This window comes from Scyliorhinus torazame, chromosome 1, assembly GCF_047496885.1.
Source record: "Scyliorhinus torazame isolate Kashiwa2021f chromosome 1, sScyTor2.1, whole genome shotgun sequence".
Taxonomy (NCBI): Eukaryota; Metazoa; Chordata; class Chondrichthyes; order Carcharhiniformes; family Scyliorhinidae; genus Scyliorhinus; species Scyliorhinus torazame.
Genome location: NC_092707.1, coordinates 372700197 through 372716100, shown reverse-complemented (window position 1 = coordinate 372716100; position 15904 = coordinate 372700197).

Here is a 15904-nt window from a genome sequence, read left to right as displayed (position 1 = left end):
AGTTACCTACGCACAAGCCGATGATTCCGACCTCGAATATTTCGATGATGATCTTTACAGTGTTTCCGGACCTCGCAAGCCCAATGATAGCTCCGTGGTCCTATACGACTATGACTCGGACGAACCTTTCGTGTTGCACATTGGCGGCCCCCACATTGAATCCGACGCAGATGCGGATTCATTTTTCGGATTTGAGGATCTTCAACCCAGCAGATATGACGTCCCAACTTATCAGTACCGGATGATGCTGCAGCCTGACATTAACAGACAGGGAGTGGTGCAAGCACACGGAGAGCGCCCTGCTGCCACACAGAGCGTGGTCCACGTCCCGCTCAACGTTCCCGACTCTATGAAAGAAGACATGCAAGACTCCAGAGCGCAGTCCTCGCATGAACCAGAAGTGACTCCAGAGTCACGAACCTCCACAGCAAGCTCGTGGACAGACTCCACAATTGCAGAAACGCAAGATTCCAGAGCGCAGTCCTTGCATGAACAAGAAGTGACTCCAGAGTCACAAGCCTCCACACAGAGCTCGTGGACAGACTCCACAATTGCAGAAACGCAAGACTCCAAAGCGCAGTCCTTGCACGAACAAGAAGTGACTCCAGTGTCACAAGCCTCCACAGAGAGCTCGTGGACAGCCTCCACGATAGAAGCAATGCAAGACTCCAATGTGCGGTCCTTGCAGGAACAAGACCATGAGGGTCTAGCAACCTCTCCTGGCCAACCAGCGGCAGACGATGCAAGTCTGCCATGCTCACGTGAACAGCAAGAAGGCTATAACAGCCTACCATGCTCCACTACACAGCAGCATGACCATGACGGTCTCTCATGCTACAATGAAGGGCACAGCGCTGAAGACTGTTCCAGCCCAAGTGAAGACAAGCCAAAGGAATCGCCTCTTCCAAGCCCGAAGAAAAAAGGTTTATGCGCTGACCTTCAGGATCATTATAGCCGAACGGAGATTAATAATGCTGCACGGTCACAGAAGGATGCTGAGGATTTGCTAAAGAAATTAATTGAATGTTTAACTTGCAAGGAGCAGACTGAGAATTGCCAGTGTTTTAGTACGGATCGAAAAAATGGACAAGACATTGATCCTCAGGTAATGGAAATAACTCAACCTGAATCATATCTACAGCAGGGACAAATGTCTCCCTTCAACACAACGCCGCAAAGTCCCAACTTCGGAGACCAGCAGTTAGTCAGTAATGACTCTTCAAACCTTGAGGGGAACATTAATTGCATTGAACCTATGCACACTCCACTGATAAATGAGCAGAACACTGGAGCAAGAATCCTGAGGACACCGACATCGAGTAGCCAGATAACGAATTTAAAACCCGCAGCAGTTTCAAGTGAACCAAGTGTGCGGTCATTGATGGGAACCGATGTCTCCAGCCAGGACCCACCAGCCGATGCAAGTGAACACTGTCAATCCGGGTGATGAATGGTGTGCCACCCTAACGGTCAACCGATCACCGATAACATTCCGTCTGGACACTGGCGCCTCCGCCAACCTCATAGCATGGTCAGCCTTCTACGCCATGAAGGTCAGACCACCAATTCGGCCGTCCCGCTGCAAGCTGGTCGACTACAACGGGATCGTTATCCCAGCTATGGGATCCTGCCAGCTCCAGGTGACACACAACACACATACTAACACACTCTCATTCGAGATAGTCAGATCATCAAAGGACTCCCTGTTAGGCGCACAGGCATGCAAGGCTCTCCACCTCGTGCAACGAGTCCACGCTCTGTCTCCAGAAGGCACATCTGACTTCTCGAATGCAGAGTTCAGGCCACAGCTCCAATCGCTCCTCACCCACAACCAGGAGGCATTCGAGGGCATGGGAACACTGCCCTACACGTACAGAATTCGGCTCAAACCGGATGCCACCCCGGTCATTCACGCACCTCGCAGGGTCCCAGCGCCACTCAAAGACTGCCTCAAGCAGCAGCTGCAGGATCTCCAGGACCAAGGGGTCACAAAGCCCACGCCATGGGTCAGCTCCATGGTGTGCGTTAAGAAGCCCTCTGGCGAGCTCCGGATCTGCATTGATCCAAAAGACCTCAACAACAACATAATGAGGGAACACTACCCCATACCCAAACGGGAAAAGATCACGAGCGAAATGGCCCGGGCCAAAATCTTCACAAAACTGGATGCCTCGAAGGGTTTTTGGCAGATCCAACTAGATCCGTCCAGCCGAAAGCTGTGAACCTTCAACACCCTTTTCGGCAGGTTCTGCTACAACAGAATGCCATTTGGCATCATCTCGGCATCCGAGGTCTTTCACAGGATCATGGAGCAGATGATGGAAGGCATCGAAGGGGTGCGCGTCTACGTGGACCACGTCATCATCTGGTCCACCACACCACAGGAGCACATCTATCGTCTCCAGCGCTTCTTTGCGCCCATACGCGAAAACGGCCTGCGCCTCAACCGAGCCAAGTGTTCTTTCGGCCAGACCGAGCTGAGGTTCCTGGGGGACCACATTTCCCGGTCAGGTGTCCGTCCGGATGCAGACAAGGTGAGCGCCATTACAGCCATGCCACAGCCGGCAGACAAGAAAGCAGTGCTACGCTTCCTAGGCATGGTCAACTTCCTGGGGAAGTTCATTCCCAACCTTGCCTCCCACACAACAGCTCTGCGCCACCTCCTCAAGAAGTCCACAGAGTTCAAGTGGCTGCACACACACCAGCAGGAATGGGAGGAGCTCAAACTTAAGCTCACCACAACACCGGTATTGGCGTTTTTTGACACATGTTGTGACACTAAAATTTCGACTGGTGCCAGCCAGTCCGGCATTGGGGCGAATCTCCTACAGCGGGATGACACTGCGTCATGGGCCCCGGTCGCCTATGCCTCGCGGGCCATGACCCCCACAGAACAGCACTACGCGCTGATCGAAAAGGAGCGCCTGGGCTTGCTAACCGGGATAGACAAGTTCCATGACTACGTGTATGGTCTCCCCCGGTTTACCGTTGAGACTGACCACCGCCCCCTGGTCAGCATCATAAATAAGGACCTGAACGAGATGACCCATCACCTCCAGCACATCCTACTTAAACTTAGGAGGTATGACTTCCGACGGTCTACACCCCGGGTAAGGACCTTATCATTGCGGATTCCCTGTCTAGAGCAGTGAACACACCGTCAGATTCGGAGGGGTTCGTCTGTCAGGTCGAGGCGCAGGTGACTTTCACATTGGCAAATCTGCCAGCTGACGACTCCAGTCTGGCCCGTATTCGCCGAGAGACTGCGGCTGACCCCCTTCTACAACGGGTGATGCGCCACATGACGGGAGGGTGGCTCAAAGGGCAGTGCCCGCAATTCTACAATTTCCGAGACGACTTGGCCGTCATTGATGGTGTCCTTCTCAAGCTGGACCGGATTGTGATTCCGCACAGCATGCACAAGCTGGTCCTCGACCAACTACACGAAGGCCATCTGGGAGTCGAGAAATGCAGACGGAGGGCCCGAGAGGCGGTATACTGGCCGGGCATCAGTGATGACATTGCCAATATGGTGCTCAACAGCCCCACCTGCCAAAGGTTTCAACCGGCGCAACCTCCTGAGATGCTTCTGTCCCATGAGCTGGTGACTCCCCCTTGGTGAAGGTGGGTGTGGACCTCTTTCACGTGCTCGGCAGGGACTATGTAATCGTCATTGACTACTTTTCCAACTATCCAGAGGTCATACGCCTGCATGATTTGACATCGTCCGCTGTCATAAGGGCCTTCGCTCGCCACGGCATTCCGATGATTGTCATGTCGGACAATGGGCCCTGTTTCGCCAGCCAGGAATGGTCATCCTTTGCTGCCTCGTATGGCTTCACACACGTGATGTCTAGCCCTCTGCATCCCCAGTCCAATGGAAAGGCGGAGAAGGGCGTTCACATCGTCAAGCGGCTCCTCTGCAAGGCTGCTGCTGCCGGATCGAATTTCTGCCTAGCCCTGCTGGCCTATCGTTCGGCCCTACTAGCCACTGGCCTCTCACCAGCCCAGCTGTTGATGGGTCGCACCCTCAGGACCACTGTGCCTTCCAATCTGGCACACACAACCAACCATGCTCCGGTACTACACAGGATGCAACAGCAGCGCGTTTGCCAGAAGAGGGCATATGACACACGGGCAACTGATCTTCCCGCCTGGCCCCTGGAGACGACGTCCGCATCCACCTACCAGAAGGTGGCTGGTCAGCACCTGCCGAAGTTCTCCGACGCGTGGCTCTCCGCTCGTTCCTGGTTTGCATGCTTGATGGATCCATTCGTAGGCGCAATCGCCGGGCTCTTCGCCTGCTTCCACGCTCGCTACGGGAACTTACACCGACACCGTGCCCTCCTGTTGTTCCTGATATCGACTTCGTGGAGCTGCCTGCCACCATGCCCCTTCCGTCGTCGCCCGTGGCCAGGCCCATTCCTCAGCCGGTGGTTCCAGACCCACCCTTGAGGCGGTCAACCCGAATTTGTCGCCCACCTACTAGACTGGACTTATGAGACTGCTTGTACATTGAACTCATACTACCACTGTGTTAATATGTTTCTGTTCTTATCGTTACAGGAATTTGTTTTGTCGTTCAACCTTTTCCCGTTCTTTGCTTATGGTCCAACCTCGTTGATATGTCGCACCCGACATCGCCCCTTGTATATAGTTTAGCCCCATGTACATGCTGTAAATATTGCACACACACACATTTAGCTACACTCAGTACACATCTCTATTTATGACCACATAGGCACATGTTCTTGTAAAAAAAAGGGGGATGTCATGATATTCAGGTAAACATCATAGCACATACACACATACATACTAATGGACAGATCAACGGACCAATCAACACACACACAACACGACAGCCAATCACAGGCAAGTGCATACACAGGACAAAACAGGGAACACAACACTTCTTGAGCACTCGAGCAAGGAGACAGCTCAGGGCACAGAGCTGATAGCAAGCCACTCAGACATTCACCATGTGCTGAGTGCCACTACAAGATAGAATTAGGAATAGGTCCACAGATTCAAGGGTTATGATCGAACCTCAGTAAACAGTTTACCAGTGTAAGTAGATGTTTGAAATAAAACTGAGTTGTACCATTCGCAACCGTGTTGGTTCGTCTGTGTAGCAGAGTACCCAACACTTCAATGGCGATCCATACACTACTGAGAAGATAACAGCTGTAGCTTCTGACAGTTCTAAATGCAAGGTTCTGAAATCGATAGCAAAACTTTCTTGGCAAAATTACAAGTTTTGTGACCTTACCTCCAGCTCATTGCTTCTCTCTGAATCCCATCATGCTGTTTTAATGATGCAGTTACCACTGCGCACAGCTCTCTGGCTGCCTCTCTCTTGCCTGAAAACATTGTCGTGAAAATGGCAGAGCAGTCACGAGTGCATTAGGAACACAGCACAAATTACCCGACCACTATACATATCAATGTATTCACTGTCTTCCCCAGGTGGGTTGGATAAAAATCTCCCCCATGTGGTTTCACTTTACAAAAACCTTTGACAAGACACCACACAATAAGTGTGGGCAGCACGGTAGCATTGTGGATAGCACAATTGCTTCACAGCTCCAGGGTCCCAGGTTCGATTCCCTGCTTGGGTCACTGTCTGTGCGGAGTCTGCACATTCTCCCCGTGTGCACGTGGGTTTCCTCCGGGTGCTCCGGTTTCCTCCCACAGTCCAAAGATGTGCAGGTTAGGTGGATTGGCCATGCTAAATTGCCCTTAATGTCCAAAATTGCCCTTAGTGTTGGGTGGGGCTACTGGGTTATGGGGATAGGATGGAGGTGTGGACCTTGGGTAGGGTGCTCTTTCCAAGAGCCGGTGCAGACTCGATGGGCCATATGACCTCCTTCTGCACTGTAAATTCTATGAAGTGAGATTAGTGGGCAGAATTTTAGGTTGAAGAGCAATTGATTTAATTCTTCGTCAGAGTGCAACTGTGACACATAGTGATTCTGCATGACAACCAGTGGAGTCCTTCAGGAACTTAAGGCAATTGATCTTGACTGTCCTTATCAATGGTCTGGAAGGATGAAGACATCAAGAAAACCATCTGCAACTTTTCAGCTGAGAAAAGCACAGGTTAGATAAGAAAGATATATATTAGAGACATCTAGATACAATTTGCAAGCATCTAAAAGGTGGTGTTCCAAAGTATGTGTACACCAAGAAGGTTTCCATGTTCAATGCTACTGAGTTTATAAAGCAGAGACAAAAACAAATAGATCACGAGGATATATTGCGAGAGTGATAACATTTGCAGTTAGCCTTACTTTGGTCTCAGTTAGAATTTTGTGTGCAGATTTGGTGCCCTCACATGGTGGATAAAGTACAGCTATGAGAAAAGTTTCAGAGAAAAGCTAACACATCTATATTTAATTTAAAGGCCTTTAGTTACCACAATAGGTCTATAACGTTCAGATTTTTTACCCTGACTGAGAACCTTCGCAGAGCCAATGACCAAAGGAACAAGGCAGTGGCATATGTAGCAAGTGCTGATTGGCTGAGAACATTCCAAAGGAGCTTGATGAGTTCCTGAGAGTTGCCAATATAACTAAATAAAAATGTATAGGTGCTGGGGTTTGTGTGTCCCCGCTAACACGGTCTCCCGAGACCGGTTTGATCACCTTTGGGACTCGGAAAAGAATCTCTGAGATTTTTCTCTGGTATTTTTGTCTCCTGCATGGCTGATGTACGAAATGGAGGAATTGGGGTTCACAATGTGCAGAAGCCTTTACTGTCTAGATGGAACAGCAGATTTTTCCGTCTGCCTTTGTTTTCACATGCTCATATTTAACTTTCCAACTGCCTGAGCTATCTTTGAAAAACTTTTAAGATCAAGACGAAATTCTCCATTTGGGAGACAATGGGCAGGATTCTCAGTTCCCATTTCGTAATCGGCGATCGAGTAGAGAATCACTTTTTACGATGAAATTGGGGGCGGTGCCTGTTTTTGGATGCTCCGCCCCCTCCAAAACGGGATTATCAAGGAGCACACGGCACACCGTTGCGACGGCCTCAGGCCCTAACCTGAAGGCCCTCCCCCGGTGCTCTGACCCCAATGGGTCGAGTTCCTGACTGTGCGGTTGACTCATGGTCTTAGCAGTCGGGAACCCGGCATGGCTGCTGCGGATTGTGTCGGGCAGGAGTTGTGCTGCTGACTGGGGAGCCTTCGGCGAAGGCTGGGAGGACTGGTGGGGGTGGCCTGTGGGTGGCAAGGGGGTGTCCAGGGGGCACTATCTTGCAGGTCGGGTCCGCGCACAGCCGGCAACATGTTGTGCGGCGCGATCACTGCAGGTTGTCGCCATGCAGATGAGTGGCCATGGACCCGGCAATTCTCCAGGCATTTATATTGGGAAGGCCGTGTGATTAACATGGCATGGCTGCTACCCCCTCGCCAGTCGGAGGATCGGTGCTGGGCCTCGCCGATTTTCCCCACGTAAAACGCCATGAATCCTCCAGACATAGCCCCAAAATCGGAGAATCCAGAACTATGTTCTCCAGCCAGAACTGAATTGCTGATTCATCTTCCTTCACGGATGAGTAAATCTGAAGTGCTCTAACCACAATGTTTATAAACACCATCTTTGATTGACATATCGTGGCCCTCCCTTCACCTTGTGTGACTTTGAAGTGGGCAGCTGGAAATTGACAGCACTTAACTCTGTTTGAAGTGGTTCATAAAAAAAAGAACAAACAAAAGTACAGCACAGGAACAGGCCCTTTAGCCCTCCAAGCCTGTGCCGACCATGCTGCCCGTCTAAACTAAAATCTTCTACACTTTCAGGGTCCTTATCCCTCTATTCCCATCCTATTCATGTATTTGTCAAAATGCCCCTTAAACTTCACTATCGTCCCTGCTTCCACTACCTCCTCTGGCAGCAAGTTCCAGGCACCCACTACCCTCTGTGTAAAAAACTTGCCTCGTACATCTCCTCTAAACCTTGCCCCTTGCACCTTAAACCTATGCCCCCTAGTAATTGACCCCTCTACTCTGGGAAAAAGTCTCTGACTATCCACCCTACCTATGCCCCTCATAATTTTGTAGACCTCTATCAGGTCGTCCCTCAACCTCTGTCATTCCAGTGAGAACAAATCGAGTTTATTCAATCGCTCCTCATAGCTAATGCCCTCCATACCAGGTAACATCCTGGTAAATCTCTGCTGCACCCTCTCTAAAGCCTCCACATCCTTCTGGTAGTGTGGCGACCAGAATTGAACACTATACTCCAAGTGTGGCCTAACTAAGGTTCTATACAGCTGCAACATGACTTGCCAATTTTTATACTCAATGCCCCGGCCAATGAAGGCAAGCATGCCGTATGCCTTCTTGACTACCTTCTCCACCTGTGTTGCCCCTTTCAGTGACCTGTGGACCTGTACACCTAGATCTCTCTGACTGTCAATACTCTTGAGGGTCCTACCATTCACTGTATATTCCCTACTTGCATTAGACCTTCCAAAATGCATTACCTCACATTTGTCCAGATTAAATTGCATCTGCCATCTCACCGCCCAAGTCTCCAAACAATCTAAATCCTGCTGTATCCTCTGACAGTCCTCATTGCTATCCGCATTTCCACCAACCTTTGTGTAGTCCGCAAACTTACTAATCAGACCAGTTACATTTTCCTCCAAATCATTTATATATACTATGAACAGCAAAAGTCCCAGCACTGATCCCTGCGGAACACCACTAGTCACAGCCCTCCAATCAGAAAAGCACCTGACATTGCTGTTCTCTGCCTTCTTTGACCTAGACAGTTCTGTATCCAATATATTTATATTTATAAGCATTGCGTTTGATGTACTTCAGGGTTACTCAATTGTGAAGGAAGTTGAATTTGGGAAAAGCTGACAGCTGTGTGTGTTTGGAAGCTGTCAGTCACAGCCTAGTAATGGAAATAAATGAATGGCTTGCAGCTCAAGGGTCTGAGGGTGTTTAAACACAACTGACTGTTTTTCTCTTTCCAGGAATTTACAGGTGGTGCTTCCTGTGTCTGAGCCAGCAGGTGTACTGCCCAGGTGAATTTTGCGGCTATAACTTTTTCCACTGCCTCTGTCTGGATTGCTCTCTAGCTTCCAAACAGGGATCTCTTTTGTTATGGGCCAGGGTTTAGAGAACCCCAAAGTGTATCATGGAGTTAATCTGACCCACAACTTTTAATAGATTGTGGTGTGGGGAGCACACAGCCCACTCTACAGGTGTGGTACAGTAGAAATGGAAAAGTATTTTTTAAAGCAAAACAATGTTTATTCTATGAACTCAAGTTAACCTTTTTGAAACACACAGTGAACATCTTAGCAACCATCAATACAAATACAACCCCCAAAGACTACAACACTAAGTAAACCTTTAAGCTTACCTTTTTAACATCCATACGACTTAAAAACAAAACCTTTATCAGCAGCACATCAGGTTAAAGTCACTACTGAAAACATTTATAATTCTGAATTCACCAAATGATCAAGAGATAGTCTTTTGATGGCAGAGAGAACAGCAGTACACCTGCTTGGTCTGGCTTCAGCTCCAACACTGAAAGCGAAACTAAAACACACCCTGCAGCCTGCTCAAAAACAAAAGTAAAAAGCTGACAGATAGCCCAGCTCCACCCACTCTCTGACATCACTGCAGTAGTAAACACCCATTTCTTAAAGGTACTCTCACTACAGATATTTCTATACACACCTATTTATAAACACCCATTTCTTGAAGGCACTCTCACATGACACTTTTCTGCGGGGGCTCTCTGAAAGCGGTCTCTTTTCTGAAGGTTCTGTGGTGGTCTCTTTATTTAAGGGATCTTTGGAATGTCTCCTTATTTAGGGATCTCTGGGGGTGTCTCCTTATTTAGGGGGGTGCTTCATTTAGGTGGTGTCTAGGGAGTCTCCTTATTTAGGGAGTCTCTGGGGGGGTCTCTTTATTTAGCGGATCTCAGGGGTGGTGGGGGAGGGTCTGCTGCGGGTTGTGTAGGCAGGGGCATTTTGGGGGGGGAGGCCCTCGGATCGATTTTGAGGGCAACTCCCTAAAGGAGTTACCCCTTGCCCACCATGAAGTCCATCACGTCTGGGCCACACTTGCCGATACCTGTAGCATTTTTCGCCCATGTCATTCCTGGCCCAGAGGACCCAGAGAATCTAATGCCTGGTCCCCTAAACGGGTTTTAACAACCCATTTACAACCTCCCGCAATCCTGATGCCAGCAGGAGGGCCGCAGCATCGGAAACAGCCAGCTCCAATCCCTGACACGGGATTCTCTGCCTCACCGGTAACTCCACTACTGTTGGCGCGAGGAGGAGAATTAGATCTCAAATTTCTGGACTCTAAAGTTTAGATTTCTCCAGTCGTTCCTCTCAACTCAGATCTTTGACAAACAGGATCAGCTTCATGGACCTTCTGTGCATTATTTCCAGTGATTGGTGATTGGACGTGGACACATTAGTCAAGATGTGATCTGAATAAAGCACTGTAAAGTTTGATGATGACATCCTCGGCCTTATTTTATCCTGTTATTGCTGTGAAATTTAACATTCTTTTGGTGCCACTGCTTGTTGCTTTGCATTAGTACGGGATATTATGTTGAGTCTACTAAGTATCTTTCTTTTTTTTTTAAATTAGAGTACCCAATTATGTTTTTCCAATTAAGGGGCAATTTAGCGTGGCCAATCCACTTAACCTGCACATCTTTGGGTTATGGGGGTGAAACCCACACAGACACGGGGAGAATGTGCAAACTCCACACAGTGACCCCGAAGTATCTTTAAACTTTTTCCACAGCTACCTTAACATTGTTCCATGTATGTGTGTTGCCTTCTAATGTACCATTGTTATTATTATTCACATCTGTCATGGTGAATTTTCATATATACCATTACCCTATCAATTTATACACTTTATCCAGCTTAGTCTGTAATTTGAAGCTGCATCTTTTTATACCACTGCCCTTGATTTGGTGGAAACAGAAAATTTGAATCATTTGGATTGAATTTCAGAATAAGCAACACTCGCACCCACACATGTTCTGGGCAATAACCGTCTCCAACAAGAGAGAAACTAACCATCTCCCCTTGATGTACAATGGCATTAACCTATCGCCACAGCGTCAGTCGGGGGCCGTTGAAAGTGCCCCCCCCCCAGTGATTCCCCGAGTTCGGCTGAGTCCCACCAGGATAGGGTACATATGGTCCTACTCAGCGAGACCTCGGGGTTCTGGCTTCGGGGCCATCCTGGTGGGGGGGGCGGGGGGAATCCGAACCTGGGGGGGCCTCCACGGTGGCCTGGCCCGCTATCGGGGCCTACCGATCGGCGGGCGGGCCTGTTCCATGGGGGGCCTATGTTCCTCCGTGTCGGGCCCCTGTAGGGCTCCGCCATATTGCCTGGGAGCCGGAGCAGAGATGGGAACCCACGCGCATGCGCAGACTTGCACCGGCCATGGCGCGATGTGCGTACTCACGCCGACTGTGGCGTACATGTGCGGACACCACTCCGGCACCGTACTAGCCCCCTAGGTAGGGGTGAATACCTGCCACTTGAGGCCCGTTGACGCCGGAGTGGCTCATGCCACTTTTCACGCCGGCGTCAGAACTTGGCCGCGGGATTGGAAAATCCCGGTCAATGTGCCTACAAAAGCAGGCAAGAAGCTGAGAATTCTGCGGAGAGTGACTCACTGTCTGACTCCCAAAAGCTGCTCCACAATCTACATTGCAATGGCGTGTGATGGAATAATACTTGTCTGAATTAAGGATACGCTTCACCCAAAAGGTCTCTGAGTGTCATTTTGGGCGAGTTTGGCAGGGTGTTTCCCATCTTCTTTTTGGGTGAGATCCAGACCTGGATTCAACCACACTCTCGTCATTTTTTGGGGCCTTGGAGAGTTTTTCCCCGGTCCAGCCTAATTAAGAAATTTTTCAACAGTGGGGAGCTGAACCGGTCGGCAAGACTGGCTCCTCAGAGTTTGGGCGCTGCTTTGAAAGGGTTTTAGGGTCTCCCACAACCCCCACCCCATAGATAATGCCACCCCCCCCACAGACAGGGGCATTACCCACCACTCCAAGTGAAGACCCTGCTATGGGGTTGCTGAGGGCCCCTGTTTTAGGCCCCCCCATTAGCATCCCTCACTCACCCCCCCAAATTTTATGTGGCACCTTCATATCCCCCTTCTGCCCCCCCCCCCCACCCTTCATACTCCCCCTCACCCCCCTTTCATGGACATGCCGTGCTCAGGCCCAGACACTTGGCAGTACTATACTAGCTTCCGGGCACCTCAGCTTGGCATTTGGGCAGTGTCCCTGGCACCTTGGAAGTGCCAATTTGTGTACTATCCTGCCCTGTCCCTGACCATCCCGGGGGCTGTAATGGCCTCCAAGACTCCCGGAGCGGCCATCATGCCTGGTCTCCGCTTGTGGAGACCAGTACTTATCGGCGTCCAGGTGAGGCCTCGCCAATCGGTGATTCCCGGACGTCAGGAGAATGCGGCCTCTAATATGCCGTGCATATTTAAATAAGCCGAATGCCGCATTTAAATATGACTATCTGGATCACATCCAGCTGGATCATAGTCCAAATCGTGCCAAGTGCCGCCAGTCGCAAAGTCCAATTTGGGCCTCCCCCACGATGCACCCGGCGTGCCCCAATCGGTGCCGGGCACAACATATTAGTAGAATCGTGCCCTAAATGTCTCCGATGACACTCAAGAAGCTCAGTACCATAAACTCACTCCATGTGGCAGCAGTGTATGCCATCTGCAAAACGCACTGCAGAAACTCACCCAGCTTCATTCATCAGCACCTTCAAAACCCATGACCTCCATCACCTAGAATGACAAGTACATACATGGGAACACCATCACCTGCAAATTCCCATCCAAGTTACACAACATCCTGAATTTGAATACATCGCTGTTCCTTCACTGTCCCTGGGTCAAAACCTAGAACTCCATTCCGAACAGCACTGTGGATGTGCCTACACCAGGTGGACTGCAGCAGTTCAAGAAGATGGCTCCCCATGGTCTCTCCAAGGGCAATTAGGGATGGGGAATAAATGCTGGCCTGGCCAGCGATGTCTAGACCCTATGAACAAATAGAAAAAAGAAATCCAAATCCTGATGTATATTAGAGTTTCCAATATTATGTGCTGAGGCACCTACTCAAACCTTCCTTCGACTCCAAACTCGCATTTGTGGCCACTATTTCAACACGATTTTTTAAAAGTCATTTAGAAAATTATTGGGGTACCTTTATGGGATGGAGTTTCCCTCACGGCCTTCCTAAAAGAAAATGGCAGGACATAAGAAATGGATGTATTCTCGGTCTCTCCCTCCATCAACATCAACGGAGAAACCCTACCAAATGTGGAACATTTCCCATACCTGGGGAGCCACGTATCCTTGAAGGCAGACATCGATCCAACATCGTATCCAATCCACGAGTGCCTCTTTCGGATGCCTAAGGACGAGAGTCTTTGATGACTGTGACATTCGGGCTGACACCAAGGTCCTTGTGTACAAGGTGATCGTCCTATCAACTCTTCTAAACAGCTCAGAAACCTGGCCTCCGTACAAAAGCCACCGCAAGATACCCTGGAGAGGTATCATCAAAGCTGTCTGAGGTGGATTCTCTGCATCAGCTGGGTGGACAGGCATACTGACATCAATGTCCTTGAAGAAGCCAAGAGCACCAGCATCGAGTCCATGGTCATCCGAAACCAACTCCGCTGGGCCAGCCATGTGCTTAGGATGTCAGAGTCCTGACTGTCAAAGCAAATCTTCTTCGCCCAGTTCAAGGAAGGCTCTCAAACAAGAAGAGGACAAAGGAACCGCTTCAAAGACACCCTGAAGGCTTGTCTCAAGAAATGCAAGATAGACGCCTGGGAGACCCTTGCCCAAAAGATGCCAAAAGGAACATCCGAGTGAAGGGATACAATTCTTCAAGGACACCCGACGGCAAGAGGAGACCTGGAAAAGCAGCCTGAGAAAGGGATACCAGCGATCTAGAATCCAAGGATAGATCGCACCTCCCGGAAACACCTGCCAAGTGTACGGTCGAAGATGCGGCTCGAGGATCGGGCTCATTAGCCATGCAAGAACCCATAGAATCCATGACCAGTAACACGGAGTTTCTGAGGTGGACAGTCATACTCGTTAGCGAGTGATTGCTGAAGAGGAATCTTGGCAGACATTTGTGATATCCATTTTCTGCTCTCCAAGCTGTAGATCTGCTGGGTTTTTGGAGACACACTTTGCTGATGGGTTACTGCTATATTTCAGCTGAGATGTTGAACTGAGGTCCGAAGGCCCAAAGGTCCCACTGATGGGTGGGTGGTTAAACTGAAGAAAGTGGAATCCGGATCCATTCAGTCCACCAGTCTCTCTCCAAGGTGGAACAGAGAGTTTTCTTTCATTCACTGTTGGGACATGGTCATTTCTGGCAAACCCAGCAATTATTGTCCATTCCTAGGTGCCGCTGCGAAGGTAGTGGTGAGTCATTGTTCTGAGCCCCTGCAGTCCATTTGGTGAATTTGCAGTTAGGTAGGTAATACCAGGATTTTGACCTAGCGATTATGAAGGAAGGGCAATATATGATGTGGATCTTGCTTGACTTGGAAGGGAGTCTGGAGTGATGACAGCTTCCACCAAAGCTGCAAAGGCTGCTAGCATTAACTCCTTATGTGAGGGCTGGGCAGCACTGTCTTGGTCACGTTCTGCAAAGTACACCACAGATTGGTGATGCCCCATATAATGGCACCACACAAGATACTTTCAGCTATGGCACTGAATTATGGCAGTCCTTCGATTACATTGTGTGATTCAAGCAGTTTTCTCTTCATAACTGGACCTCACATTCTGGTGAGCCATCTCCTGGTGTGTCCCTGTCACCACTACCTGCGCCTGCTCGCTGGCACTGGGTGGATTACCACAGAAACTCACTGTCTAACATATACCCAGTGTGCCAAACTCTGGACTGATGCGTGGGAGCGACGGAGCATGTAATATCGCATCCTTGTTGGGACACTCCTTCTAAAATGGCTTCCTCGTCAATTCTTCAAGTTATGTTGCTGAGAACGGCCTAGATGAGAAATATAAGTGAATAAAGTGGTTTCTGACTGGTGAGACATTAACGGAGGGCAGCCATCACAGTGTCACTTCGTGCAGGCTTGTTTTTCTGAGGTAAACAAAGGGGTATAAATAATCGTCACAAACCTTGGTCACATCAGCCCCCAAACTCGAAATATCCAACGCGGTCAGTTCTGGAGGATTTATGAATCTCAGCAGGTCACTGTTCCAGCACGGGGAGTATCACGTTACTGGCTGTTCCTCTCTGGTCTTAATCCTTTTTATGCTGTCTGCCACTTCCTCCTGCAGAGAAGGAGAGTAAAAGATAGCAATTCCCCCTCATAAATATGCTATGAAATTCTCATATATCTACTGCTTTGTATATCTCTTACATGTTTATAGATTTTAATTTACATGAAACATGTGTGGCGATAGTATAAGGAGCATTACAATCCCAGCAAAAACAATGTTGCAGCATCACCTAGAGTAGAAGTAATGTAATACACAGTGTCTTCTCTATTCCTGTACATTTGGTTGCCTCATATTGAATTGCATTTCAGTCTCCAAGCACCACAACACCCACTCCCATTAAAAATAGTGCACGGTTGTTGGAGGCAACAAAGAGGTAGAAGACTTGCTGACGGCTGCAATTCATCTCACACTGGATTTGGGATCTTGGACCAGCATTGAGGAAAGGTGCTTTTTGCTCGGAAGCCAGGGAAGAAAAAAAAATCTAAGAGAAAACACTGGGTGACTGAGGTGGCCCCCATAGCCTCTGAACGTCTGATTCCAAGATCGTTGGCAGAGCCCCAGAGAGCAGATCACTGCTCCTCACC